This window comes from Coturnix japonica, chromosome 9, assembly GCF_001577835.2.
Source record: "Coturnix japonica isolate 7356 chromosome 9, Coturnix japonica 2.1, whole genome shotgun sequence".
Taxonomy (NCBI): Eukaryota; Metazoa; Chordata; class Aves; order Galliformes; family Phasianidae; genus Coturnix; species Coturnix japonica.
Genome location: NC_029524.1, coordinates 7,236,014 through 7,245,356, shown reverse-complemented (window position 1 = coordinate 7,245,356; position 9,343 = coordinate 7,236,014).

Here is a 9,343-nt window from a genome sequence, read left to right as displayed (position 1 = left end):
TGATAGTAGTGTCCCAAGACCAAGCATTTGGCCTTGACATGGAGTATCAGACACCACGTCTATGACACAGCATGAAAAGCAATAACGGAAATTTCTGAACAGTGAAGTTAGAAAATGGAGAATAAAAGGAATTCACAGAATAACAATCTGCTCTCCAAGATGCTCCCTTATCAGCTTCCAAAGGAAGCACTGCATACGGAGGGGTGTGAGGACTGACCCCCTACTGCACTCTGAATAGCACATTTAGGCATTCCACTCCTACTCCCATTGAAATGTAATGCACTAATGCATGCTCACCAGCACATCACCCTCCAGATGGTACACTTCTGCTGTATCTTTTTGTACTACAAAGTCAATTTCCTCATTAAACGCGTGTGCCCTAGAGCTGATGGGTTCAGTGTCTTATACCAGCCTGGATTTCTGGCCCCTTTTCATCAAGGTGTACCTCATAGTCCAGCCAGCAGTCACTATTGTAAGTCTTTTATAAAATGCAGTCACACATAGCAGCACAACCTTTAAGAAAGGCTGCAAAGAAGAGAGGCAGGGCACCAAAGGAAGAAAAAGCAGACAGAAAAAGGATGCTTACAGTGAGTAGGCAAGAGGCACACAGCATGATGTTCAGAACTACTGAAGAATTGTTGTACAGAAAACTGGCAGTGAGTCATAAAGCATTTCCATGAAGGCCTCAGGTCAGCGTGATAAACACCAGATTAGAAACAGTTTGTTTAAATACTTAGCTGGATTAGAGCATAGGAATAGTTCTCCTGTATCCTGCCCAACAAGTTACTGCCAGGGATGTAGACAGCTTTGAAGCTCAGGCTGCTAAGAGTCTTGAAACATATGTTTTCTTTTAGAGGACTTTACATAAGGAAACCACTATAAACACAAGAAATAAGAGCGCTGTAGTATTCTTTTATTTTCTCAAAGAAAGTAGAACTCACAACCCCAGTCCAAAATCACTTAAAAGCTTGACTACCTAACTTCACCCCACAGGAAGAAGCAAATTCCCTTTCCAGTCAATAGACAGCCATGCTCTTGCCCATCAGAATCAGAGACAACAAAAGAAAAAAACAAGCAAAAATAAATAAATAAATAAAATAGGACAAAATCCACCTCCTTTACAAGATGCATTATTTATTCCCTTATTGTTTATGAGACATTGCCTCTTTCCTGGCTAACACAGAGATGAGTGCATCAGAGTGCAAACTACCTGCTGCTTCTTGACATGTTGTAAAGAAAGATGTGAACAGCAAGGAAGTCTGGACATCTAGCACTCTGCAGTCTTACAAAGAAGGCTAACAAACTGCAAGACACGTGGTTAAAACCACTGCAGACACTCATTAACAAAATCTGCTAATAACTCCAAGTATCCCCACTTTAAGAGGGTGGAGCATCTCCCAGAACAAACCCAGAACCCTAACAGGGCTAACATCTAGACTAAGTCTGTTGATCCTAAATCACAGTTAGAGCTCAGACAAGCAGAAGTACTTCTTACAAGGTCATTATTGTTTGCCTTTCTATGCAAGAAGATAATTTCTGCAGGCCAGGCACCAGCACAGTGCTGCTGCTCCGAGTGCATGGATGTAGAGACTTTCAGCAGTAGGCCTCTCACACAACCCTCCCCATGATGTACTAGTTTTTAAAATACAAAACACGTTTAATGACAGAGATTACATTAGGAGGCGCATATCAAGACACCTACACACCACACGGGCCTTCCTAAGCCCTTACCTAAAGGCATGAACCACCCAGATTACAAGCCTAGCACCTAACTGGGGTCCACCCCAAAGCCGCTGTGTGGCCAGGGCATGCCTCAGTGCTTTGTGGGGCAGCTGAGGCCTCAACAGCACAAGGAGAGGCTACACTTCAGATTTTGTCCTGAATCCTTCATCCCTAAGGCATCTCTGCTCACCTGTGGCTTGCAGGTGATGGCTTTCTCATCACGATTCAACAGATTTCAAGAAGTCCAGGCCCCTCCTACCAGCCCTCAGCCACCACCCCACTCACCCACCTCAGCATCACACACCAGCCTACCTGGATGCTATAAGCAGCTCATTGCAGCCCATCACCTGCTCCTGTATCCATCTTTGTCTCCAGAAGAGCTTAATGGTCTGCAACAGCAACACAGCACCAGGAGAGTCACCATTTGGTTCCTGTCCTAGGAGTGCAGCTGTACCAGGTGGTGGCTGAGGCAATCAGTGTGACCTGACCATGGCCCTACGTGTGGGAGTAGAGCCTGAGCTGCTGCCCCTCAGTGAAGAGTGTATTGGATTTAACCAGCTCTGCCTCAGTGGATCCTGCTGTAGAAAGGCCTAGGTAAGTGGTTGCCTGTTGTGGGGGTGCTGGTGATGCCTTTGCTGAGTCTTGTTATAGCTTGGGCAGCCTCTTTTTATGCCATCTTCATGGTCTGCCTGCCTATGGCTCTCAGGAGGGGGCCACAGTTTGCTTGTGATGTCCCCTTATTCATTGTTGGTAATGGAGCTGTTTAAAGAGTGCTATGTTCCTATAAGGCTTTTCTATTTTGTTTCCTTGGACCATTTAGGATATTAATTGGCAAATCAGTATAGGATGGGGCCGCACAGTTCCTTTTGTGGGTCTCTCCTCCCATGTTGCTGTAAATGTTCTCCTGTGTGTGTGCAATTATTAGCATTATAATGGATGATTCTGATCTCCTTTTGTTGAGATGGCACTTGCTGCTGCCTTCTCCATGCAGGTGGAGAAGATTAGCTTTGTTTTCTGCTTCAGATGTAAAGCTTTCTTGTAAGTAGCTGTGGGCTGGACTGCAGAGTTGCTATTTCAGTGTGTTTAAAAATGTAAGTGCTGAAATACATGCAATAGAAAGGTTTGGTAACCATGAATGAAAGGGAGCAAGTCTTTACTTTGCCCTGCTTCCTCCGGGAAATCCAAATGGGGGCAGGAGTTTAAGCAAAAACACAAGGGCTTCTGGGTCTGTTTGTAGAAAGTGTTTTTGAGCAGCTGTTACATTTATTTAGGCATAAATGACAAACATGGCACAATAGAAATCGCACTTTTTCTTTGTGCAAATTAAAAAATGTGACAGGCAACAGATACTGCTACTCATCCAAAGGGGTTTGGGTTGTGTGAGGTGCAGTGCTTGGGGCTCCTAGCCTGGGGTCTAACTTAAAAAGACTACTCTGTGCTGATATAGTACCAGTGCTTATGAACAGTGCATACTTGCTTTTCTTCTAGTGACAAGGAACTACATGTCAAAGTGCTTGGTGTATTTTCTTCTTTATATTGCTCTGTATTCTAAATTTGGAGTTTTCTGTATCTATTTTTTTCCTCCATGATTGTGAAGGGTTGCTGCAGACTGAAGCATGTTAAAGGTAGAAAAGATCTCCTGGGATATCCAGTAAGGGAATTACTTCCTTATTATATTTTCAAGAATTTTTCTGTCTGCTTCAATAAAACTGATGTGATTATTTTCAGCTGCTTCCCCAGGAACCACATTTCTTGTTCTCAAAAACTTACCTTGTGTTTCACATCTGGTTTTGTTCTCATACTACTTATCTATAGATAATTTCTTCTTATTGTGGTGTTTTGTAACTGTTTAGTATATTTACTGTATTTGGTTAATTGCTGATGTGAATCTCTTTTCACACTACACTACAAATGAAATTAATTCTTAATCATGTCTGTTGTTAATTTTGAGAAACCTTGTTCTATCTCACTGTTGTGTTGAGGAAGCAGTGACTGTACTGTGATATTGCTGGTCTTGTCAGATCTGGGTCATGTGGAAGAAGATTAATCTGCCTGCTTAGTAGTAGTGGGTTTGCATATGCCACCCAGTCACACTTATCTTTGCTTGAGTGTGTATTGCTGCACACTGTTGATCAGCTCATTGTCTGTGTTTGCCCATAGGCTTTGTTCAGCTTTAGAAAAAAATCTATGTCCTAAAGCTCTGACCCTTATTCTTTTTGAGAAGGCAGTTTTAAAAATGCAAGAGAAACCTTTTGTCCCGGTGAGTCCCATTTCTCTGCCTGCTTGTTGATTACTTTGTGCCCCCTATAAAATCTTCCTTCTCTTTACTCCACAGAGGCATGGTTTTCAGCTCTTGAGTCCTCTAAGCACAATTTGTGGTTATCTTCCGAGCATCTCTGTGACTAACCAAAAAGCACTGAATTAGTTGCACGTCTTTATTCCTGGCTGTTACTCACTAAACAGCATATTCCAGATACAGCAGTGTTGCAACATGTAAGCTAGGATGTGCCATTTGCTTAGACGTTGCTAAGACAAAGAAAGGGTAAAATGAGCTACAAACCATTTGCTATAACGTGCCTCTTTGCTTGACTAATGTTCAGCAAGGACCAAAACTCTTCCACTGTGAATACCAGCTATTTTTTTATTACCCTGTGTAGCAGAAATGCTGAGTCATGGCCTGAAGCAGTGATTGAGCACCTGGTGGGCAGGCAGGGCCAACCCAGAGGAGCTCAGGTGCATGCAACATACCTGAGTGATTGGAAGAGGTGAAGCCAGGATGCACCCCTTCTCAGACCTCATTAAAGGGCTAGCAGAGGAGACAAGGGGATCTTGCTGGAGATCCTTGTCTACCTGAAGCCTTCTAAGGGTAGGCAAGTTTTATTCCTTTGTTTCTGCCTACTTGGCTGCTGCACATGAGCTTATTTTCACTTGCTTCTGCTCAGGACTTTGCCACCCTGCTGTTATTACTGTGCTTTCCGTTGCATTATAGTGTTACTCTCTCTACAGATTTTTGGCTCCTGGGTTTTTTCTGTTGTTGCTGTGCATTAAGCTCTTAAGACAAGTGTTATGAGGTTACTAGTTAAACTATTTAAAAGAAGGAAAACTAAAAACAACTCATGCATTGCAGCTCAACTGCGGACAAATAAGACAGTCAGTCCTCTCTGAGTGTCACTGTTTGCTCACAGAATTATAGGAACTTGAAGCCAGTGGTTTTTGGAATATCCACCCTGGTTACAGAGCTAAAGGAGCTGTATATTTCATGGGATTTTTTAGTTCAGTTATTTCCACTGCTTTGGTCTTCCTAGTAACTGGAGCATAAAGAATGATGCTTTACCTTAATGCATCTGAGGGAATACTTTTAATTTACCTTTAGTTTGTGAAGAGGCAGCAATGAAAAATTGAAAGCCACGAATTTTTGGGGGGGAATAAATCCTCAAAAAATATTGCAAAGAGCTTCTTTGTATTTTACCTGATCAGAATATTCCTGCATGCAGAAACTTCTGGTTAAGAAATGCATAATTCCTTGTGTATTATTTAGATTCTTACCCAGCTTGGACTCAAAGTCCTTATGATCACAAAATCTGTTTTCGTACAACTGAGAATGAAGTGTCACAGCTCCACGTGTTGCAGTAACAGCAAAATGTAATCAGTGTGGTTTATTTTTTTCCCTCCAGCTAGTGATGAGTAACACATACTTGAGTAATTTCTCTTTTTAAATTCTGCTTTTCTTCAGAAAGAAAAAGGGGTGGGGAGGAAAAGAGCAACAATCATGGAATCACTAAGTGATTTGTAGAGAGACTTAAATTTCAGGGCAGAAATGCCTTCTAGTGAAACAAAATCTTGGGACTTTGAATCATTTGATCTTTGTCCTGTGGGTGTAGTATATGTGCATTAGTCATAATTACTGCTGTCAAAGCACAGTTTCCTGGGAGCCATGGCAAAAAGGCAATAAGAAATCCTTCTCCATTTGCAATATCATCACAGCAATGCCCAGCATGGAAAATTTTCATGTTGTGAGGATTTGGTATGTACTCTTCCTCAGTTGGCACTGCATCCTGCTGAATTTAGGCTTTAGAACACTTTTCAGATAATACGTTCCTGGTGAATGGAGGCTTCTGTCCAACAGAAATTCTGCATCAAAAGCAAGCCACTGTGCAGTTTGTGCATGCAAAATGCAACACTTTCACCTTTGCCTTCCAACCCTCTGAGGCTGAAATGGACAGATTAGAATCAGTTCCTGTGTACAATGAGGATAATCTTTATCAAACTATCCTTTTTTCTTTCATAGGGCAGAGGAAGGCTGGTGTGGTGGGCTTCAGTATATTGCAAGCAATTGAATCAGTGCAGAAAAGGGGGAGCAGCTCAGCAAAGATTTTCACTAAGTTTTATGGCCTCCCTGAACCTAAATAATATGGAGACTTTATTGAAACACCAGTTGTCCAATGTTGAAATTTTACAAGAATAGTAAGCTAAAATTGTTCAATGAAGAATAATACTTAAAGATAACTTTATTGGATCTCATTCAAGATGTATGATACACAGAAATGGATGGCTGTTTTGTTGTTTGTTTGGTGTTTTTTGTTATCCTTCATTTTATATTTTTTTAATTCTTTGTATTACAGCACAGACTGCATCTTACCTGCACTGCTGCTGCAGTAGAAGGCTGTGTTTCTCTCAGGCTCTCTCTGTAGATTCGTTTAAGCTGTTTAAAGTCACACAGCATTAACTGGTAAAATTTGTGATTCCTTTGCTCCCATTTTTAGCTGTTTACGATTAATAAACCACTGAGGTTCATGCAGCCCTGAATGTAGCTGTGTAGCATGTATGTACATGCATGTAGCTGCATTGTTTGCTCTGTGTCTGCTTGTGGCATCCTCGCTAGGAGTCAAAGCAGCAGAGGACCGGGTAGGGCTTATTTGCTCTGCCCCTCAGAGGGGAATCAGTTAATTTACTGAAAACTGGAGTAGTAAAAAGCATGAACTCTTTCTCTACCAGACCAGGAAAGGTGATTTCTTTCATTTCTCAGTGTGAAGGTGTCCAAATAAAAACATACGTTTCCTGATTTCCCCACCATCTGTTCTAACCTTCATGTGTATTTCTTCTGTCTGTAGGGAATAGAAGTGCTAACTTCCAGTCTAGGTACCTAGCAGCTTTGCATATGGTGTCAAACTGATACCTTTTAGCTTGAACCCTGGTAATAGGAAGTGAGGAGCCTTGGTGGCAAATGCCTTGCTGCATTATAAGCAAAATACTTTTGTTTTCATGGCTGGGAAATTTTCCAGGCCTTTATTGTGAGGTTTTGGCAGGGCTGACCATTAGTAATTACTTACTGATTTCTTCCAGTAGACTGCTGAGAAAAATAACATGGTTTTTTGAGGACTTGAAGGTATACAGCACTACAGTGCAACAGCTGGGACATCAGGCTGTGTTGTGTAACAGTGACTTGATCCTGAAAGACCTGAGGCAAGAGACCAAGCTTCCTGGCTTAGCAAAACTAGCAAAAATGTGACAGTTATTTAAGGACGGAAAGAGAGAGTGTTCTGAATCCTCTTTGAGCTGCTTCTGTATTCTGTGAGTGCTGATAAAACCCAGAGAGCTGATGGTGTGGGAACTGAAGTATAGGAGGGGACAGTGGGTGAGTGAGTTGTAAGTTACTAGAAGTAACTTGAGGTCAGGGTGAAGTGTTTGGATAACTTGGGTGGTCGAATCCTAATCTAGTTCTGCTCTGTCAGGTAGAACCACTTTTCCAGCTGGCTGGTTCACTGGCACTTGCAGGTTATAAAGATTTCATTTTTTTCTGGTAGAAGATGGAAAACTCCTTTTTTTTTTAATTACAGGCATTGATTGCTTTGAGTGGAATACGAGACATGATGGATAGCAGTTCTGAAGTAACGTTGTGGTCTTTGCCTCCACACCCTTCAATAATCTGATTGTTTGATCTCTTTAAAATGTAAGTGCCTAGACACAGTTTATCAATTGTTCTTATAAAGTGAGATTCTTTTTATTTACTCTGAGATTATGTTCTTATTTCTGTAGCTGCACCATTGAAAAACTGAATCTATGGGGTCAAAATCATTAAGTATGTTATAGAAATAAATCGCTTGTAAGAGAAATCATAGCTATCTTTCTCCTACAACACTTGAGTCATTTGCAGCTGTTCAAGATGAGAACGGACATTAAAAGCACAGGATAATTTAAGAGAAATGACAGCTTCGCTGACTTGCAAGAGTAAAGAACTGTGTATTTTAAGTTAGAGAAGGGAGAACCTAGACATGTACACAGATGCATGTTTCTAATTTAACATGAGGAGCTTATAGTCATCTATAGGAAGCCATGTGTGTGACAGAACAGTACTTGAGAGTAGGGTTTGGGGTCTTTTGTATTTTGAATGTGAACTACATCAATTATTGCTCTCTGGATATTTTGTATTCATTCATATTATCCACAAGAGCAGAGCAAACAATTTTAAGAATGGAACTTGAGCCTAAGAGCACTGGATGTGCAGCAGCCCAGAGTGGTGGGAAGAAACTGATCTCTGAGCACTTGGAGATCTCAGTAGGTTCTTCTATTCAATGTATTTGTCTTCCAGAAAATACTGCCTTAGTAATGAGCAGTAGGACACACAGCTATTCAATAGCCAAACAATTAATTGAGATTACTTAGCTTTGTAATTTTTGTAGATGAAGCTTACCGCTACTTGGTTGTTAGAAGAATTCAGGAATTCCTTTGGGTTTTTCACACTTCAATTTTGTTATCCTATCAGTCTGACTACATTTCCTCAGCTATAGACTCAAGGTTCAAGTGGGAGTCTAACCTCACTGTTAGCTTCTTTCCTTCTTTTCTTCCGTACATATATTACCTTTGCAATCTTTATGTACTGAAAGCTGTATAGTCAGTGTTCCTCGTCAGGTTGCTTGGATACCAAACACCTGATTACCTCATATATTTATTTGTTGGGGCTTGGCAGTATTAAAGGATCTGATTCTTTGTTGCAGCCAGATTCTTAATCTGGCTGGACTTCTGACACCCTCTTTCCCGCGCGTTTTGGACTTGAACATGGTGTAAAAGAGGCAAAATGTTGCAAGAGCTTGATTCCTGCATCCTTCTTCCTTAAGGCTTTTAGGGCCAGTCCTTGATAGTTTGACCATGATAGCTCTTGGGGTGACATTATCACTAATCCATAATTCTTGTAGATTTTCTCAGGCCTGAGCCAACATATATTTATGCATGTGTGTTTCTGGAGTCTAACTTTGTTTTTTTCTTCCTTCATTTTTGATGCAGGTCACTACACTTTGACAAATGAATTGTATTATTGGAATTGCTGTTTCTTATATCAAGTTTATACCTTTATGAGGCGTTTGTTTGAATTATTTTTGTTTCTGGTTATAATGCTCATGCTTGTCTAATTAAATGCTATTTTCCTGCTGGAACCTAACATTCTCAGCAAAATAGTTAAATTGGCTAATGATCTTGACATGATTTCATGTTTTTGTATTTGTCATTTTCTTTGGGAGGGCACAGCTTCATTCCAGGTCTGACAGCAGACCAAAACTTGAGCATGGTTAGGAAGAAATGCTGTTTCTGCAGAAGATGAGCATGGCAGTGGCAGGGCTCTGGAGCT